Consider the following 19,617-nt stretch of genomic DNA (forward strand, 5'->3'; position numbering starts at 1 on the left):
AATGATAAGGAGGGGTTGGTGGAATTCAGAGAAGATTCCAAGGCCGCTCAGTGCACAGTCCTTCCTGGGGAAGTCGAATCAGGTCCTGTATAGTCCTTTGTCCTAGTGCATCTGATCCCCCACCCCCACCTGGGGCTGGAGTGAGCTGCCCCTTGGCCAGGTGTCTTGTGACTTGGCTCCATGAAGAAGTCTGTCCTTCTAAATGCAGCCTGCACATGGAGTACAAGTTAACTTACATAGTATGTGAATGGTATTCCTCTTCTGAATTAAAAAGAAACACACAAATTCTTTTTAGAGAAGACCAAACGCTCCATCTCTAATGCCTGAGCCTCAGCTTTGCTAGCTACCAAAGTCATTTCCAAATTCAGTGTTCCACACATAGAACATTCACACACAAACACCCCATCAGTCACCAAGTCTGTGGTTTCCCATCATTTTAAAACAAACTCAGTGGACCATCAGAAGAGGAGGGCAGGAAGCTCACCAGAATTCAACATCACAAGATGTCAGTCTTGATGAGAAATCAGCAACATCCCTCCACCCAAACTCTCTTCCCAACTTCCCTTTGTCTGTTAATGAAACTAGCCTTGAAATCTCTTTGATTCCTTCCTCTCCCTTGCTCCCACAGTGTCCCCCTCCACCTCTACCAGCCAGCCAGCCAGTCTCATCTGACTCAGGTCTCACCCTGTGGTGCTCCATCCCAGAACCTGTTGCCATTTTTATCAGGACAACACAGGATTTAAGGCCACATAGACCTGGCTTTGAATCCATCTCTGCCATTTCTAGAGCTTTAATCTTTGACAAATTCCTTAACCTCATCTCTAGAAAGAGGATACAAATATATAGGATTCGTTCAACAAATATGTAACAGGATGATTTACCAGAAAAAAAAGAAGTAGCATTATGGACATATAGAAAAGTCTCTCTTTTTGTAGTCTACAAGTTCATTACAAAAGAATGGGAAATCTTTGTCCTCTCTCCATAGTGATTTTTTCTGGCTGTCTAGGCTGCTTTTACCCCTAAAAGAAAAAGGTCACAGACCATTGTTATTTGCAGAGTCTAGGTCACAAGTCCAAATTCATTCCCTCAGGGCAGTTCCAGCCCATGAACCTGTTTCGTTCTAAGCTGTTTTGTGTTCCATCTGTACAGGGCTGATATGAAGCATTTTTTAAAAAAATTTGAGTGAATTCCAACATTTAAAAATCAAGAGCTGTCCAATGTCATTAGCCATTAGGGAAATAGAAATCAAAACCATAATGATACCACTTCGCACCCACTAGAATGACTATAATCAAAAAGGCAGACAATAACAAATACTGGCGAGGATGCAGAGAAACAGAAACCCTCAGTCACGTCTGGCAGGAATGTCAAATGGTGTCGCCACTCTGGAGAGTAGTTTGCTAGTTTCTCCAAAGTTAAACATGAATTTACCATGTAAGTCACAACTCTATCCTTAGGTATCTACCAAAAAACAAAAACAAAAATAAGACATATGGACACCAAAGTTGCACACAAATATTCATAGCAGCATTATTCATAATGGCAAAAAAAAAAAAAAAAAAGGAATGTCCAGCAACTGGTGAATGGGTAGACAAAGTGTGGTACATCCATTCAATGAAATACTATTCAGCCATTAAAAGAAACAGACTATAGATTCGTGCAACAACATGGATGAACCTTGAAAACATGTTCAGTGAAAGAAGTCAGACACAGAGACCACATATTGTATGAGTCCATTATATGAAATAGCCACAAAAGGCAAAGCTGTAGAGACAGAAAGTAGAATAGTAGTTGCCTGGGGTGAGGACAGGGGTGGGGAGAAGAGGGACAGCACAGGGATTAAGAGTTAATACATATGAGGGATCTTATTGTGGTGATGAAAATGTTCTAATATTAATTTATAGTGATGGTTACACAACTGGGTATATTTACTAAAAATTCATTGAATTTTATACTGTGAATCATGATTTGAAAAGTATACCTTAATAAGTAATGTTTTTAAAATAAAGAAAAAAGAGTTACCTCAGGAAAATCCAGATTTCTGGCTTCCCTTGAAAAATCTGGAAGACCTGGAAATTCAGCACCAATTGGCTGATGCCTGAGCTGCTCATTTTTAGATAAAGCATGTGTCCCCCCATGTGCCTCTCTCCCCACTACTCCCTCTTGTCTCTTAAAACCAATCTACTTTATTCATTGACATCCTTTGCCTGGTCTTTTTAGGCATCTATTTGAGTTTTCAGTCCCTGTCATGCCTGTTGAGGGATTTCATGTCACATCATTCCAGAGAGATAAGAGGAGGGGTGATATTTTTGAGTTGAAAAGCTGTTTCCCTGACTGGTGAAGGAGTAGAAGGTTTGGGGTGTCTGTGAGAAGTACAGACAGGGGCCCCCTTTCAACACGATGCCTGGAAGTGGTAGGAACTTGGGGCACAGGCTGCTGTGCTGACCATCTCTCAGCCCACCCTGGGCAGTCATTCCTGATCGACGAGAAGGATCGGCACTCAACTGTGGCATCTTGAAACAGAAGGAGGAATTAAAAACAAACAAACAAACAAACAAAAACTCCAATGAACTGAGAAAGAAGGAAACTTCTAGAATTTTCCTGGGCCCCTTAAGCTCTGGAGTTGTTTTTGGGTGGGGGACCCACAAGAGGTTCCTGAAAATGACTAATTTAAGACTTCTCACCAACCACATAGGATAAGGCTAACTCTGATTTAATGACTTAGAAAAATGAAAGCATGATAGTCCTTGCATCCTAATGTCTCAGAGCAAGTCATACCTGTGATAAATGCTTATTGAGTGTCTTCTGTGTCTAGGGACTGTTCCAGGTGCTGCAGAAATGCCTCTGTCAAAATAGGCAGGGTCCTACCCTGAAGGGGCATACCATCTAGCCGGAAATATAAACAGACAGATAATTATAATAGAGCAAGGGTTCTTAATCTGGACTCCATGAAACCTAAAGAGTTTTAGGGGTTTTATAAAACCTCTGAAGTTGTATGTAAAATGTATTGAGTTCTTTTTTTTTTTTAAACCCTAGGGAGATGATCTACAGTTTTTAGTAGAGTCTCATAGAGGCGTCTGATCCAAAAAGGTTGAGAGAATGCAATCTAGCATGAAAAGTACTCCATTATGGAAAGCAGAGCAAGATCCAGGGACACGTAAGAGGAACATTTAACCCAGAATGGTGGCAGGGGTGAGGGTCGGGGAAGTTCCAGAAAGTCTTCTTAGAGGAAGTAATTTTGAAAACAGAATCTGAAGAATAAGACATTAACCAGACAACCAGGGGAGAAAAATACTTTCAGGGGAAATGGCACAGAGAAGAGACAGTACAAGGCTTTCCGAGCTCAGAAAGAAGTGCAGAGTAGAACAAAGCCAGAGCAAAGTGAACAAGCGTGGAGGCGTGTGTAACACAGGACCGAGGAGGCAGGCAGGGGCCAGATCGTAAACATATATTTTATCCGGAGGACAGTGGAGGACTATGGGAGAGTTTTAATTTGAAGAGTAAAATGACCAGGTTTGTGTTTTAGAAAGTTGCCTCTGCTCAGAATGTAGAAAATGGGTTCAAATAGGGTGGGGGGAGGGAGGGAAACCAGTTAAGAGGCTACTGCAGCAAATCCAGCCGAGAAATGATGGTGAGTTTATAACTTATTAACCCAATATAAAAAGACTATTACATTTCAACATGTAGTTGATTAAGAAATCACTAATAGAATATTTCACATTCTTTTTCTTGTGCTAAGTGCTCAGAATCCGATGAGTATTTCGGACCTACAGCATATTTCATTTCAGATGAGCCACATTTTAAGTGCTCAAGAGCTGCATAAGGCTGGTGGCTACCATAGTGGACCCCACGGGGCTAGGCTATTCACTCCTTGCAGGAAAAGTCAATGTTTTCAGCTGTGTCACCAGGAACTAGCTCAGTGCTTGAGACATAGCAGATGCTTATTGAATAGAAAGGTGGATGGATGGATGGATGGATGGATGGATGGATGGATGCAGCAGTTGGGGACTGTGGGCTGCTCAGGCAAGGATGCAAGGTCAGAGAAAAGTGATACTAGGAAACGGTGGGAAGTAGTAGCATTTGACTAAAGTATGGAATACATGCTGCAGGAAAGACAGTGGGAAGTGATCCTGGAGGTCCCTGGAACCCGACATCAAACCCTATACACATCTGGGGATTCCCAAGCTTCCAGTGTAATTTCCGTCAGTAAATATTTAAGAAACAAATGAAAAGAGAAGTGACAGGAAGAGGCAACAGAAAGGAGGAAAGGAAGCAAAAAGAAAAGGAAATGTTAGCAAAGTGGTAACAGTTGCTGGTGTCAATGTTGGCAATGAACAACCAATAGGAGAGTTTCTTAGAGGGTCCAGGTTGTCTTGATGGAAAGAGGAACCTGTCACTGGAGGCAAACAGCTGAAGAAATCTGAAGGCTGGTCAATGGTTATAAATGAAGATGGGCAGGGGTGAGGAGGATATAGCTCAGGTGGTAGAATGCAGGCTTAGCACGCATGAGGTCCTAGGTTCAAAACCCAGTACCTCCATTTAAAAAAGTAATTAAAGTAAATTAGCCTAATTATTACCTCCCCTCAGGAAAAAAGTGAAAGCAGAGTCCTTGGTCTCATAGGATCTGCTGGTTCCTAGGGGATCAGACCTGGTGAGAAGGGGGAGAGTTTTGGTGCAGAGGGTCCCAGTTGGAAATCAAGTCTGATTCTTTTTTTGTTTTGTATTCAATTTTTTTTCTTAATGGGGTTTGTCCTGAGGTACTTCCCACAATCTAGATTTTGCTGATCACATTCCTCTGATGTGGCTTAACGTGTCCTTCAGTCCTCTCTATTTTCTGTAAATTTTGTAGTTGGGTCCAGAGACTTGATGATCCCAATTTCTTCAAAAAATAAGTTGCAAGGAAAAAAGAAATAACAACAAAAAAGATGAGGCTATGCTATCGAATTGAAAGAGATTTAAAAGCCATATCAACCAACTGCAACGTGTAACCCTTTTTTGGATCCTAATTCCAGCAATCAAATTCTAAGTAATATGTGTGTATATATTATATGTAATTATGAAACAAATAGAAATTTGAGAATGTTGACTGCATATTGGATTATTATGAGTTATTGTTAATTTTTTATGTGTGGTTATGGTATCAGGGTTATAAAAAGTCCTTTTATTTTTGAGATGTACATGGAAATACAAGAATATGGTTTCTGGGATTTACTTTAAAATGGTATGAAAGAGGGGCAGTGGAGGTGGTACATGAAAGGAGTTTGGCCATGAGTTGTTGAAGTTGAGTGATGGATTCAGGGGAGATCATTCTCACTTGTTTTAATCAGTCAGGCTACTATAAAGGAATTCTAGAGGGGTGGGTATTGCTGAATGGTAGTGCATGTGCTTAGCATGTACGAGGTCCTGGGTTCACTCCCCAGTACCATCCATGAATAAATAAATACATAAAAACATACATAAATAAATAGAATTCCATATAATTGATGGTATAAACAACAGAAATTCATTTCTCATAGTTCTGGAGGCTGGGAAGTCCAAGGTCAAGGTGTTGGCACATTCAGTGTCTGGTGAGGGCCCAATTCCTGGTTTATAGATGACTGTCTTCTGACTGTATCCTCGCTTGGCAGAAGAGGAAAGGGAGCTCTCCAGGGTCTCTTTTACAAGGGCACTAATCCCATTCATAGTGCTCCACCCTCATGACCTACTCACCTCCCAAAGGCCTTGTCTCCTAATACCATCACAGTAGGGGTTAGGATGTCAACATGTGAATGTGGGGGGGACAGAAACATTTATTCCATTGCATGACTAATCTCTCTGCTTTTGCATATATTTCAAATTCTCCATAGTAGAAAATTTAAAAATTATTTTTGTTGACATGATTTCTACTGGTAGGGCTAGATTGTAAAGGAAAGGAAATGAGGTCCTAGAGAAAATAAGAAATTTCTCAGCTTGATTTTCACAATCCGGCATACTCTGATCTCAGCCTGCCTTTTCAAGTGCATGTCTCCTGCCCCTTCAACACAGATGTTTCTCCCCATAATCACCTTTACTTGGCCTTCTCCATCTGCTTTGTTTCTTTCTGGTTGTCCTCTCCCCTTTGCTTATGTTATTTCCCACTGGAAGGCCCTTTCTCCACGAATCCACCTGGCCAAGTCCTCTCCACCCATTAAGGCCAAGCTCCAAGTTCACCTCCTCCCTGAAGCTTCTCTGAACATTCTGGCCAAAATTTCTTTGAATTCCTACTGTACTTAAAATTATTCTATTTTCTGCCTGTTCACATACTTTCCCCTCTAAATTAAAACAAAAGCTTCTTCAGGGCAGAGACCATCCTGAACTGAAGGCAGGACACAGAGCAGACCCCTAACACATATTTAATACATGGCAAATATCTGTTCAGCTTATGATCCCAAATCCATCTCTACTGCCTTTGCAGTCTATTCTCATCCTTGCCCTGACGACTCAGCAAACTGGATTAATCCCAGTTCTTTGAACGTATCCATTACCCAGATTTGATCACAATATTTTCTCTGCCAGGGCCTTCCCCACGTCTCCACCTATCGAAATCGTAACCATTCTTGGAGGCTTATCTCATGTACCTCTTCCCCCTAAAGGCTTCACCTCTACCTCCATCCCACCTCCAGCCTAGTCAAATGTGATTCTTTTCTTCTTTTATTTCTAAAACAGTGGGTTTAAATTCTAAAACAATTTTGGCAGGAAAAAAAAATCACTGACCACTTTTAGAATCTCATGGAAGCTTTGGATCCTCTCCCCCCTCCCCATTGGCACATGTGCACACACAGTGTCATAGTGAGGAGGCTCATGGACCCAGGTTCCATTCCTGCCCAGGTCCCTTCCTGATAACGCTGATCATAATCTTTCTGGGGCACAGGTTATTTGTAAGTAAATGCTTTCTTCTAGACTCTGAATATCTTAAAGAGAAAGCCACACCTTGCTTAACTTTGCACCCCCATGGCACCTTGTAGGATGTTGTATACACTGTAGGTTCTTGAAAAGTAATGGTTGCACAGTCAAGTTCAACTGATTGGATGATGTTGTAGATTCATGTTGAATAATTATGTAATTAATCAACCTCATGCTTTCTAAAAGCTGTTCCTGGCTCAGCTCATTTTAGCTTTTCTAATTTGCTTATTTACTTTTTTAATTTAATTTTTTTTTTTAATGGAGGTACTGGGGATTCAACCCAGGTGCATGCTAGGCATGCGTTCTACCACTAAGCTAATCCCATCCCTGTGTTTCTTTACTTCTTTTTAACTAGGGACTTCACTGTGGCCTGACCAGGGAACACGGTCAAAAGATGGTTTTCAGATTTGTGAGGCTGCTGAAAATCTTAGGATATTTGCAAGGCATTTGTGGCAGAGGCTGGAACACTAACTGGATTTTTTTTTTTTTTACTTGACTGGACATCTTTCAGTCCTGCACTCTTTTGGACCCAATAGGGCAGCAATTATTAGACTTGCCAGGGCAAATTACATCCTACAGGCACTCTGGGATGCTAGCTGGGCTCTCTCAACAATATTCTACATGAGGATGGATCTGTTGTCTTGGCAGAACATGTGGTCTCTTCCATCATTGGTCTCAGGGGCCACTGAAAGGCACCATTTGCCCAGAAACCCTTTCCAGTGGGCTTGCCATGGCACTGTCTGCCTATCTGCCTAAATTTCCCACCATTCAAGTGACTCTCCTGCAACAGCCCAGAGTGACGGAGTATCACCATAAGATACACATGTCACCTGAGAGTAAAAGGAATCGATTCTCTCCAGGATTGTACTTGTATATGATCATGAATGTTCTAGTCAAGTTTGCTAATTTTCTTCCTGGAAGAAGTCTGGCCACAGGTGGCTGGGAAGCCATCGAAGGGACCGCTGGCTGCAGGGAGCCCTGCTAAAGCTCTTCAGTGTGAGAAACACCATGGGGGAGCTCAAGTAAAGGCCCTTGTTCTCCCTGATTTTAGAGTCAAGTTTCATCATTCGTTGTGCAGTGTTTCTGATGCATTAGGAAAGGGCGGTTCCTGCTCTGCCCTTAGAGGCTCTCATAAAAGGAGATTTCCCAACTTCCTTCTATTGAAAACACTGATAGGGGAGATATAACACTATTTTCCATATCAGGTATGTGAAAGTTGGCTGGTGGGAAACACAGGGGCCCTGCCCAGCAGCCCCGCTTTCTCAAAGGAGCTCCAGACCCTTCACCTGCTCTTTAGGTGGACATATAGGAACCACAGAATCTAGATGTCTACAGATGGAAGAGGCTGTAGAAGCCACCGAGTCATCATTTCATGGATGGTGTACCAAATCAGACACTTGCCCAACAGCACAGAGCAAATCAGTGCAGAGCTAGGACTCAGCCCTAAGTCACCTGCCCACTCTCCACCTGGGGTTTTCTGTGTGTCGTCATGGACAGCCACAGCAATTTTGTGGTGCACCTACTATGTGCAGAGCTCCCACTGTGTGCAGAGAAAAATAATAAACAGCATCTCAGGAAAAGGTGCAGAATTTAGAGGGTGCTGGCGTGTTAAGTAGGGAGTTGGGGAGAAGTGGGAAAGAACTCATGGAAATAGGGGGAGGGTAGAGCTCAGCAGCAGAGTGAGTGCTTAGCATGCATGAAGTCCTGGGTTCAATCCCCAGTACCTCTTTAAGAAAAAAATCATGGAAATAGGGCTTGTGCTCATCTTGGGCGGAAGTGTGGAGAGGATGGCACAGAGCATCAAGATGATGGGGAGACAGGTCTAGAAGCCTGGGGGAGATTTAAGTAAAGGGATGCTCATTCTTCCCCCAAATCGTGTATTCGCAAATCACAGAGACCTCCAGTTACTTTCTCTTCTCCACAAGGCCTGACAATCTGTGAAAATACCTAAAACTTTTTCCAGGTCCCCAGCTGGAGGGCCAGAGGCTCCTGGCTCAAGCTAAAGCAGGTAACATCTAGATAAGATCTAGGGCAACGGTTAAACAGAGACGCTTGGGAGACACAGCAAGGACAAATCCCAGCTCAGGAATGACCTGACCTTGGACGAATCACTTAACCTCTCTGAGTCTCCATTTCCTTCCTATTTGCTGGGGGTCATGACGTTCAGGAGCCACTGTCCATAAAGTGGTAAACATAGTGCCTGGCATGCAGGTAACCCCTCAGTAAATGGAAGCTGTTATTCCGGTACCTTGCTCCTCTGTCTCCCTAGTCCTGGCTCCTGAGTCAACAGGAAGTTGACCTAGAGACAAATGAGCTCCCCAGAACATACCTGGAGTCAAGCCCCATTAAAAGCTTATCTTGCTTCATAGCCACATCTTTCATTTCGGGGAAAATCTGGAAGAGCTAAATTGGGAACGGAAAATTTGCATCTGACAAAAGGTATGTGCAAACACATGTTTGCAAATGAGGTCAAGGTTTCAAAATACTCCTTCTATGACAGATGAGTCAAGCCCTACACAGTGGTCTTACTATTTACCATGCATGACGGCACATTCTCTCCACGTCAGATAGGGTCGTTTGCCAGGAGTTATATTGGAAGGAGTTACTCATTGGAAAATGTGGCCACATTGCCCAGACTGAGATCTGAACTTGGACTTCCAGGGATTTCACCCAAAATAAGCTGAATTCCTCGGTTATAATTGTCAAAGAAACACAGCCAAGGAATCTGTGTGCAGACCAGCGCTGATTCCTGCTGGGAAAGTGTGGGTCCAGGCAGGGGATTCTCGTGGCTTTGAGTAGAACCCAGGGCCCCGGGCTGATCTGACCCGCGCGGTATTTGTCATTTCTGCCAAGGACTGGCCGGTTGGTCATCACTCCTCCTTTGATCCAATTATCCTCTCACTCCCTCAGCACCTATTTTATGATCGCCTAATAATAATAGCAGCTAACAACTGTTCAGTGCTTATTGTGGTGCCGGACGCTGTGCTAAGTGCCTTGAATGTGGTACCTCGAGTCTTCCCTCCAACAGTCCATAGGATAGGTGTTACCATACAGCAGTAGCTCAACTGCAGCCAAGATGCGGGGGGAACGTAAGTGATTTATTTTGTTATAACTGATCAAGTCTTCTTCCTGAGTCCCCAGCTTCCTCCACTCACATTTGAGGGTGTTGGGGAGAGGAACTAAGTGGCCAATCCATTTGAAATCTCTGTCTGATCTGATAATTTAAATAATCCTTTTGGGTAAGGCTCAGTCTCTCAGACCACCTGCCTCCCCAACTCTCTCTCTCAATCTCTCTCTCTCATTGTGTTGGGGTATGTGGAGGAGGGTGTGTGGTTCACTCCACCTTGCAGTTGAGGTTTGTTTTTTTTTTAATCTTTTTTTTTTTTTTTGGGGGGGGGGATAATTGGATTTATTTCTTTAATAGAGGTACTGGGGATTGAACCCAGGACATCATGCATGCTAAGCATGTGCCCTACTGCTGAGCTCTACCCACCCCCGATGGTAAGCTTTGAAGTTGCTGGTGTCATGTCCTCTGGCCTCTGGGGAATGTCCCACATTGTCTCATTTAATACCTCAGCACATGCCATTCTCTTCCTCCTATAACCTCTCTGAGACCACATTCCTCAACCTGGCTTTCAAGTCTCTCCCCCCGAGGAGTTGGAGTCCCACCTTCCAACTTTCTCTCATGTTTCCAGTGTGTTCCTCAAGACCCCGCTTAGATCCGTCTACACTTTAATAAGGCTGTTTGTGCTCCACAGCCTGATCATTTCCTATCTCTGAACTTCTGGGGCCATTATGTCTAGCGATTAATTCTGTACTCCTTTGAGATCCCTTTTTCCTTAATGTTTCACAAAATTGCTTATACCCCTGTTGTTGTTTAAGTGTTTAAGCTCCTTTGGGGGCATGGATGATGCCTTATATTTTGTTGAACCTCTATCCTCCACCAAATCTAATCCAGGGTCCACTGCAGAGAAGGATTGTGCGTGTTCACAGACAAAAGATTCACATCCCTAGTGTATTAGGAGCCTCGAAAACTTGGGAAGAAAATAACCAGTAACACCACAGAAAAATGGGCTAGAGATACAAACAGAATTCTTGGAAAAAGAAATGAAAATAGTCCTAAATCACATGAAAAAAAAAATGCTCAAACTCACTTGTAACAAGAACAATGAAAATTAAAACTACACAGATACGATTTCCAACCTACCAGATTGGCCCAAATGCAAAAGTTTTATAACTCACTCTTGGCCAGGTGGGCAGAGGGACACGTGACACTAGTGCGGAGCTGTATTTCATTATGTAAGAGTCTACTGCACTTGTGCTGGGAGGAAGGGTTTGACAAGGTAGTTCACTTGCCATTGCTCTAACCTGAGCACTTTCCTTGCTCAAATCTTCTCTATATTTCAGAGCTGTGTCTAGTGTGGACATGGAGGCACATCTACAGTGTCGGCAGCAACATAACCCACACGCGTTCATGGCATTTGGACATAGTCACTATTGTTTCAAGGCCAGAGGGCAATTCATTTTAATAGCTCTAATAGTACTCCATCGTATGAATGTACTACATTCTATTTATTAATAAATGCATTTGAATTTTCAAAACAAAACAAAACAAAACACAAGAACTGTTTCCCTGAGGCCTGAATGGTGTTAGTGACGAGAGAAGGTGTTTAGGGCCCTACATCCCACTGTAGCAGTGCTAAGTGCTGGCAGACCAGTGTCCGAGGCACCCACAGCTTCTTTATTACGTGTATTGTTTGTGTTTGTGACATGTGGAGCCCTCTACAGCGTGGATTCTGGAGCAGAGATCCAGGGTGGGAATCCCTCTTGCCAAGTTCTAAGGGAAGTTCTGCTTTGGAGTCAGATCCAATGAAAAGAACAAGGTGGAGAAAGTATGTACAGGACCTAAGAATGGGTATATCTTTTTTTTTTTTTTAAGAAGAGAGAGGGAATAGGATGAAGAGCCAAGGATAAAAGCTGGACTTCTCTAAATATACCTTGCTTTGTAGATATGACTTTGGAAACGTGACTATTTTATATAACTATAATGAAGAGATTTTTTTAAAGGAGTCTTCACTAATCTAAAGTAAATGAAAAAAAAAACCTCTATCCAATCTGAGGCATAACCACACAAAGAAAAACTATTCCAAGTGACTTTAAAGCATAGAAACTTGAATATACATTCTTAGTGGGATAATCCTAAGGACAAAAAAGAACTGTGAAAAAGGAGGGAAGAAAGGAAGGGAGGGAGGGAGGGAGGTAGAGGGGGAGAAAGAAAGAGAGAAAGAGAGAGAAGAAGGAAAAAAGGAAAGAAATCTTGAACCATCTTCAGTAATCATACTGCTCGTGGTAGGGTTGGCATTAACTCTGCTATGTGTACACAGTGGGTTAAAGCAGATGAGTAATTCTGTTATATTGTCAAGAACCAGGATTTTCAGTGTGGGAGACAGTGTAGGAGAAAGCAGGTACATATGTGAGATAGGTGAGGTTAAGTAAACACTCTGTAGTACAGAACTTGAACTGGAAGTTTTAGTAAGAATTGATAAAAACATTTTGTCATTTAAAAAAAGTATTTCCTAGCTCTGCCCATGGAATAGCCTGAGAAACAATGGTCACCCCTAGAGCAATGAGCACCCAGTGCTACAAATTGTGGTCTACAGATACTACTCCCCCCTAGCAAGACCAAGGCTCCTTGGGAAAATGGCTGAGTCCAAGCCTGAGGCAGGAAATATACAAGATGAGCTTGGAACGTCTTATCATAACAGAAAGCAAGGAAACAAAATATCAAAAACTACTAAGTTGTGACAAAAGGACACAGGACTGAGCTTGAAGAGGCTCCCTCTGGCCAAAGATGGGAGGCACAACTTCGGTGTCATAATGATAAGAATGGCAATGAATTGAAACATGTTAAATACGTTTAAATACATGAGTTCATAGTGATTAAAGCAAAAAAAAAAAGTGAATTCAGTGGCTACCTTCAAAGAGGACAAGGAGAAAAATCTCATGATTTTTGAAAACAGGTAAATAGAGTTAAAAAAAAATCAAGCATTTATCTTGCCTTTCCTACAGAAACTATACCTCAGGATAGCCAAAGAATCGATGAGGGAAAAGTGTTGTCTTTATGAAAGTATTACAGTTAACAAATGACAAAGGAATGATAGAATTAGAATGTCATTGCTTTACAACCCACTGGGAATACTGGATCTAGACAAGAATCATTAATGGATGCTAAAGTCACAACAAGAAGACCAATGTGACATGGGTCTCCTGATGGAAGCACATAATCCAATCTCTGAGCTATTCTTGTCCAAAAATTAAAAAAAAAAAAAATCAAACCTAAATCTGATGGAGCCTATAAGTCTCACTATTAATTTACCAGAAATACAGAAGACAGAGAAACATGGTAAACATCACTGTGGGAAAGCAATCTGAAAAATTCTGGTTGTGGAATTTTAAAGGACAAACATTCTGATTTCCTCAACAATACATTGCAAAAGAATTAAAAAGAAGGGAGAAAGATATGGAAGAGAGAGCTGTGGATTAAGATCAAGAGACAAAACACTTATCAGCAAACATAATATATGGACCTTATTTGGAATTTGATTCAAACAAACTGTTACATATATATGTAACAATTGGGGAAATTTGAATACTCATTATATATTTGATAATATTAAGGAATTGTTAATCTTTTTGTTGTGATAATAATATTGTGGTTACTTTTTTGAAAAAAGAATCCCTATCTAGAGATAAATAATGATACGTTTAAGACAAAATAATATAATGGTGGGAGTTATTCAAAATAATCTGGGAGGCGGAGTGGGTAGTGTTATCACTGAAACAAGATTGTCTATGAGTTAAGAATTGTTGGAAGCTGGGTGAAAGGTCATGGTGGGGGATGGTCATCAAACTATTCTCTCTTTTGCTTATGTTTGAATTTTCCATAATAAAAAGTTAAGAATAAATAAGATTTAAGAGGTGTTTTTCAGTACAAAAATAGTGCATGCTTTTTGAGACCCATCAGAATAATATAGGAGCCTAGAAGGTGAAAGGTAAAATCGCCTTAACCTCTGACCCTTGACCTCAGCAGTAATCACTACAAACGGTTCAGTAGATTCCGTGGTAATACTGTGTGTTACTCTGAGAAGGGAATGGACTCCTTCATCCTGTTGTGCTCAGGCTTAGCCATGGGACTTGTCTGAGCAAAGAACAGAGACCCAATAAGAACCAGAACGATGTCCCGGAAAGTTGGATCCCAGAGTGAAGATAACAGAACCAGCCCACGATACCCTGGGACATGTGACAAGTAAACCTTTATCGTGCGTGGCGGACACCGGGATTTTTGCAGTCATTGATCACTGGGACAAACCTCTCCCATCCTGACTGATACCATATCCTTCCTACTTAAGTACGGTGGACAGGAACAAACAGAAATTTGATCAGAAGCTGTACGTATATCCTCTTCTTCAAGCCAAAATATTATACTAAATGTAACCTACTGGTTCTCCCATTTTTCTCTTCCTTCCCATCTGCCTTTAAGATCTTATAAGAAAAGGAACTAAAAGTTAGTACTTAATGATTTATATTACGTAACTTTTAAACTACGTGTAAAGTGTAAATTGGACAGCAAATGTCTATCTTTTTTTCTTTTAATTATTTTATTTTGGCAGCGGGGGGAGGTATTTAGGCTTGTTTATTTTTAGAGGAGGTACCAGGGATTGAACCCAGGACCTTGTGCATGGTGAGCACGTGCTCTACCACTTGAGCTACTCCCTCCCCACAGCAAACTTCTGTCTTCATAAAATAAAATTTGTTTCTTATGAATCTTGCAGGTAAGATGTAGGGTTTTTAAAGAATGAGTGGTTTGGCTGCTTTCAGGTACACCAATTCCTCTACTGAATTCATCTCTATTTGAAGTCCTTTGGAATCTTCAGTGAAAAGTAATTTTCTAATTGCCAAATACATTAAGAACTCCATTAAAGTGAATAGAAATCACACACAAAAAAATCTTTTTGACCTTTTGCTGTGCATCTATAAAACAAATTTTTCCACAAATATTATACATATTACTCTTCAGTTTGCTTTTTTTTTTTAAGTCAATAATATGTCGTGGGCATTTCAGTCTACTTTGAAAGAAAACCCATCTGAGTTTTCAAAGGCCCAAAAAGAGTTTCCTAAAGTCAGAAACTTCTGTTTCTTTAAAACCCAAGTCAATGGAGAGATTCTCCAGAGAAAACACACGCGGAGTGTGTCAAAGTGTGAATTCCAACATTAGAGCCCTCCTTGTTACTGGAGTATGATCGGCAGTGGAGTTGCCTGATTCCACATGCTTTTCCTGACCAAGAAAGGCAGGAAATCTAGGAGGCTTTAAAGTGCCTGTCTTTCTCTTTGTAATCTTGCAGGCACTGCCTGTGGTTGGAAGCGAAATCCTGGATTTCCTCCACAGCTTGGAGTCAGAGGGCTGTTACTGCAGTTAAGAATGCAGCTGTAGTGCTGGGGGAATCGAGCCCTTGGTTTCCGGTTATACTATCAAATTCAAGTTCAAACTGGCCTCCTGGGCTCCTTATAGCTGATAATGGTACCTCCGTGTTGCCAGGTACACACACCAGAAACCATCTCTTTCTCCAAACCACTAGCTCATGAACTCCACTGGGGCAGAGATTTTTATCTGTTTTGTCCACAGCTGTGTCCTCAGTCCTGTGATGTCACCCCCTACGATTTAGCTTTGACCTGTCATCCTCTCATTCCCAAAGTATCCGACGGTACTCTGACTACCCCGATGCACACACACAACATGAAATACTGTCTCATCTACAGGCTCTTCTATTTCATTAACAGCAGTAATATTAATACTTTTTATCGTATGAGAAGCATTTGCATCAAAACAAGAGGTTTCAACAGTAGAATTCACTACCACCACCTTAGACTGACTACAGGGATGCCCTCTAGCATATCACACATTTGAAGAGCCCACTTATATTAATCTAAAATAAGAAAGGAAGGAATTGAACCCTCTCCAACTGGTTTCAAGCCAACCCATAGCCACTATGCCTTTCTCAATAAAGAGGCAGCAGTAAAGATTTACATAACTTCGTCAAAGTTAAATCATAGGTGAAAACCCTACATATCTCTATGGCACATCCCTTTCAGCTAGGCTTCCAAACGCAACATCACTTACCATAGAAGAACAACTACATTTTCATGACCACGTACTAATCACCATATTCCTAATTAGCCCCTTAGTCCTATATATTATTTCACTTATACTAACTACTAAATTAACACACACAAGCACCACAGATGCACGAAAAGTGGAGACAATTCGAACAATCTTACCAGCTATTATCCTCATTCTAATTGTCCTGCCATCACTGCAAATCCTTTACATAATACATGAAATTAATAACCCCTCCTTGACTGTAAAAACAATAGGTCATCAATGATATTAAAGCTATGAATATACATATTATGAAGATCTGAACTTCGATTCTTATGTAATTCCAACATCAGACTTAAAACCAGGAGAGTTGCGATTATCAGAAGTGGATAACAGGGCAGTACTACCAACAGAAATAACAATTCCAATGCTGGCCTCATCTGAAGATGTGCTACATTCATGAGCAGTCCCTTCATTTTGATTAAAAACAGATACAGTCTCTGGACGCTTGAATCGAACAACCCTGATATCAACATGACCAGGTTTATGCTACGGACAACGCGCAGAAATTTGCGGGTCAAACCGCAGCTTCATGCCAATTATCCTTGAAACAGCGCCATTAAAACGCTTTGAAAAATGATCTGCATCTATATTGTAAATTCATTAAGAAGCTAAATAGCATTTACCTTTTAGGTTAAAGAGTGAGAGTTTAAGTCTCCCCTTAATGATCTGCGTCAGCTAGACGCATCAACATGATCTATTACTATTCTAGCAACACTTTTTAACCCTGTTCATTATTTTCCAATTAAAAGTTTCAAAACACATTTATACATCAAACCCCAAATTAAAAATAAACAAAACACACAAGCAGATCACCCCTTGAGAGATAAGATGAATGAAAATCCATTTGCCTCTTTCATTACCCCAACAATAATAGGAATCCCTACTGTAATTGTAATCATTGTATTTCCAAGCATGCTATTTCCTGCTCCTACTAGGCTGATCAATAATCGCCTTGTCTCTATCCAACAATGACTAATTCAAAGCAAATAATAGCTGTTCACAACCACAAAGGACAAACGTGAACACTAGTACTTATGTGCCTTATTATAGCTACTGGTACAACAAACCTACTAGGACTTCTGCCACGCTCATTTAAACCTACTACACAACTATCAACAACTCTAGGTATAGCGATGCCCTTATGAGCGGGGACCGTGCTGACAGGCTTCCGCAACAAAACAAGAGCATCACCAGCTCACTTCCTGCCCCAAGGAACCCCAGTGCCACTTAGTCCTGTATTAGTAATTATTGAAACCATTAGTTTATCCATTCAGCCCATAGCATTAGCTATACGGCCAACAGCCAATATTACAGCAGGTCACCTATTAATTCACCTAATCGGGGGAGCAAGCCTCGCATTAATAAGTACAGCCCTTATTACATTCATTACCCTAGTTTTATTAACAATTCTTAAGTTTGCTGTCACCTCCATTCAAGCCTAAGTATTTACACTGTTAGTGAGCCTACACCTACATGACAATGCATAATGAGGCACCAAACCCATGCACGCCACATAGTAAATCCTAGCCCTGGATCTCCTAACAGGAGCCTTACCTGCCCTTTTAATAACATCCGGTTTAACGATATGATTTCATTTTAATTCAATACTCTTATTATCACTAGGCCTGTTACCAATATATCAGTGGTGATGAGATAGTGCCCAAGAAAGTCTATTCAAGGCCATCACACACCAATTGTCCAAAAAAGGACTTTGATACGGGATAATTCTTTTTACTGTCAGAAGTCCTCTTTTTCACCAGGTTCTTCCCACTGTTATTACGCATGGTGGACTGAAGACAGCTACCACGTTTTAACAGTGCTCCCATTGAGATGTAGGGTGTATGACCTCAATTCTTGAATCTGGGTGGACTCTGTGATGACTTGAACCAATAGAATACGGTGGAAGTGATGCATGGTGGGAAGTCTCCAGGGCCACAATTTAAGAGGCCATCAATTTCCATTTCCTGTTTCTTGGAACTCCCACTCTGATAGCCCTGGGCTGCTGGACAGGCCCTGAGAACACATGCAGAGGGAGAAGGCCCCAGCCGAGACCAGCCTCCCAGCCATTTCTGCCCAGGAACCAGACATAAGAGTGACACTCTCTTGGACCCTCCAGAGCACCTCAGCCTACCTGCTGAATACCATTGAGTGACTCGAGCTCGGTGCTGTGTGGGACAGAAGAATCATTCAGCTGAGCCCTGGGCTGATCCACATGACTGCAGCCGAGTCCAAATTCCCAATCTACATGATTGTAAAATATGACAAAACTGTTGTCATTTTAAGCCATTAGGTTTTGGGTTGATTTGTTAATGCAGCAATTAATAACGAGAGCATTACTTGTCTTGGGACCTGAGAACTTCTTACCTGGAAAACTGATTCCTGCGCTCAGTCTTCTGCCATTCCAACCATGCTCTACACTGCTCAGTCTGTCTTCATGAAGAAACTGTGAGGCTCCTGTTTTAAAATTTAAAAAAAGTTATTGTCAACAGAATACAGCCCAATCTCTTTAGCCTGACTCCACTGGCCTTCTAAGATCTGTCTCTGAACTCAACTTTCTAAGTTATCCTGTTCCTCCTATTTCTTATGTTCTAGCCAAATTCAACTTTTGGTCTACCCCCTTGACACCCCATGATTTTTATTTTGTTCACGCAGTTCCTCCTCCTGGAATGCCTTTCATCTCATCTGTGTATGTCCACATCCTGCTTGCCTTCCATTGCCATCCAAGAATATCCATCTCCCGAGTGGAAATAATCTCTCTCCTGCATTTCTATGGCATTTTGTCTGGGCCTCTCATACCACGTACCCTTTTCTGCCTTTTTAACATTATAATTTTTAACCATGTCTTTAACTTCCTCATAGACCCAGGGCATCCTGGAAGGCAGAGTTCACATCTTATTTACTTATTACTGAAACTAGCAAAGCCCCCGGCTCTTGGTAGATCCTTCTTAAAGAGCTATTGGTCAGATAGGAGGATAAATGGGTGGATGGGGCAGATACATTTGCTAGAACCAAGATGCCAGGCTTCAGGTTCTCTCTCCATTTCTCTGCTCAATTTTCTTCCGTCTTGGTTTCTTTCAGAGGCAGGCTCTGCCAGGTGGAGGCACAGATGGTCCCTAGCCAGCTCACTCTCACACCCTACCGGTTTAGCACCCGTGCCCAAAAGAATGCTTCTCTTTCCCAACAGTTCCAGAAAAAGTCTAGAGATAAGGACTCACTAGACACCTAGGAGGTCTTTCCCTGAGCCAATCACTGTGGCCAAAGGGATGGACTGTCCTGATTGTCTAGTTTTTGGAGACCCCAGGAGTGTGAACTGGAGGTGGTGGAGGAGAGAATTATCTTAAAGGAAAATGATGGGGCTGTTACCAAAGGAATGTAGAATGGAAGTTGGGGAGGGAAAACAACAGATTCCACCCCGCCCATCCTGGAAGGAGACACCAAGCTCTACTTTAAACGAGTGCTTTTCCTCGCGCTTGGCA

The 19,617-nt window shown here is 41.8% G+C and overlaps 1 long non-coding RNA gene and 2 pseudogenes across 1 annotated transcript in view; 2 read left to right on the top strand and 1 right to left on the bottom strand.

Annotated features, from left to right (window-relative positions):
* Positions 1-15,976: 15,976 nt before the first annotated feature.
* LOC116669319 lies at positions 15,977-16,718 on the top strand (annotated as a pseudogene).
* Positions 16,719-16,721: 3 nt separating this feature from the next.
* LOC116669225 lies at positions 16,722-17,628 on the top strand (annotated as a pseudogene).
* Positions 17,629-18,505: 877 nt separating this feature from the next.
* Positions 18,506-19,617, bottom strand: part of LOC116669201 — a 41,100-nt gene continuing 39,988 nt past the window's right edge. The window contains exon 3 of the long non-coding RNA XR_004326551.1: positions 18,506-18,595. This is a non-coding gene — a long non-coding RNA (uncharacterized LOC116669201). The remainder of the gene's footprint in view (positions 18,596-19,617) is intronic.

Source organism: Camelus ferus, chromosome 16 (assembly GCF_009834535.1).
Source record: "Camelus ferus isolate YT-003-E chromosome 16, BCGSAC_Cfer_1.0, whole genome shotgun sequence".
NCBI classification, from domain to species: Eukaryota; Metazoa; Chordata; class Mammalia; order Artiodactyla; family Camelidae; genus Camelus; species Camelus ferus.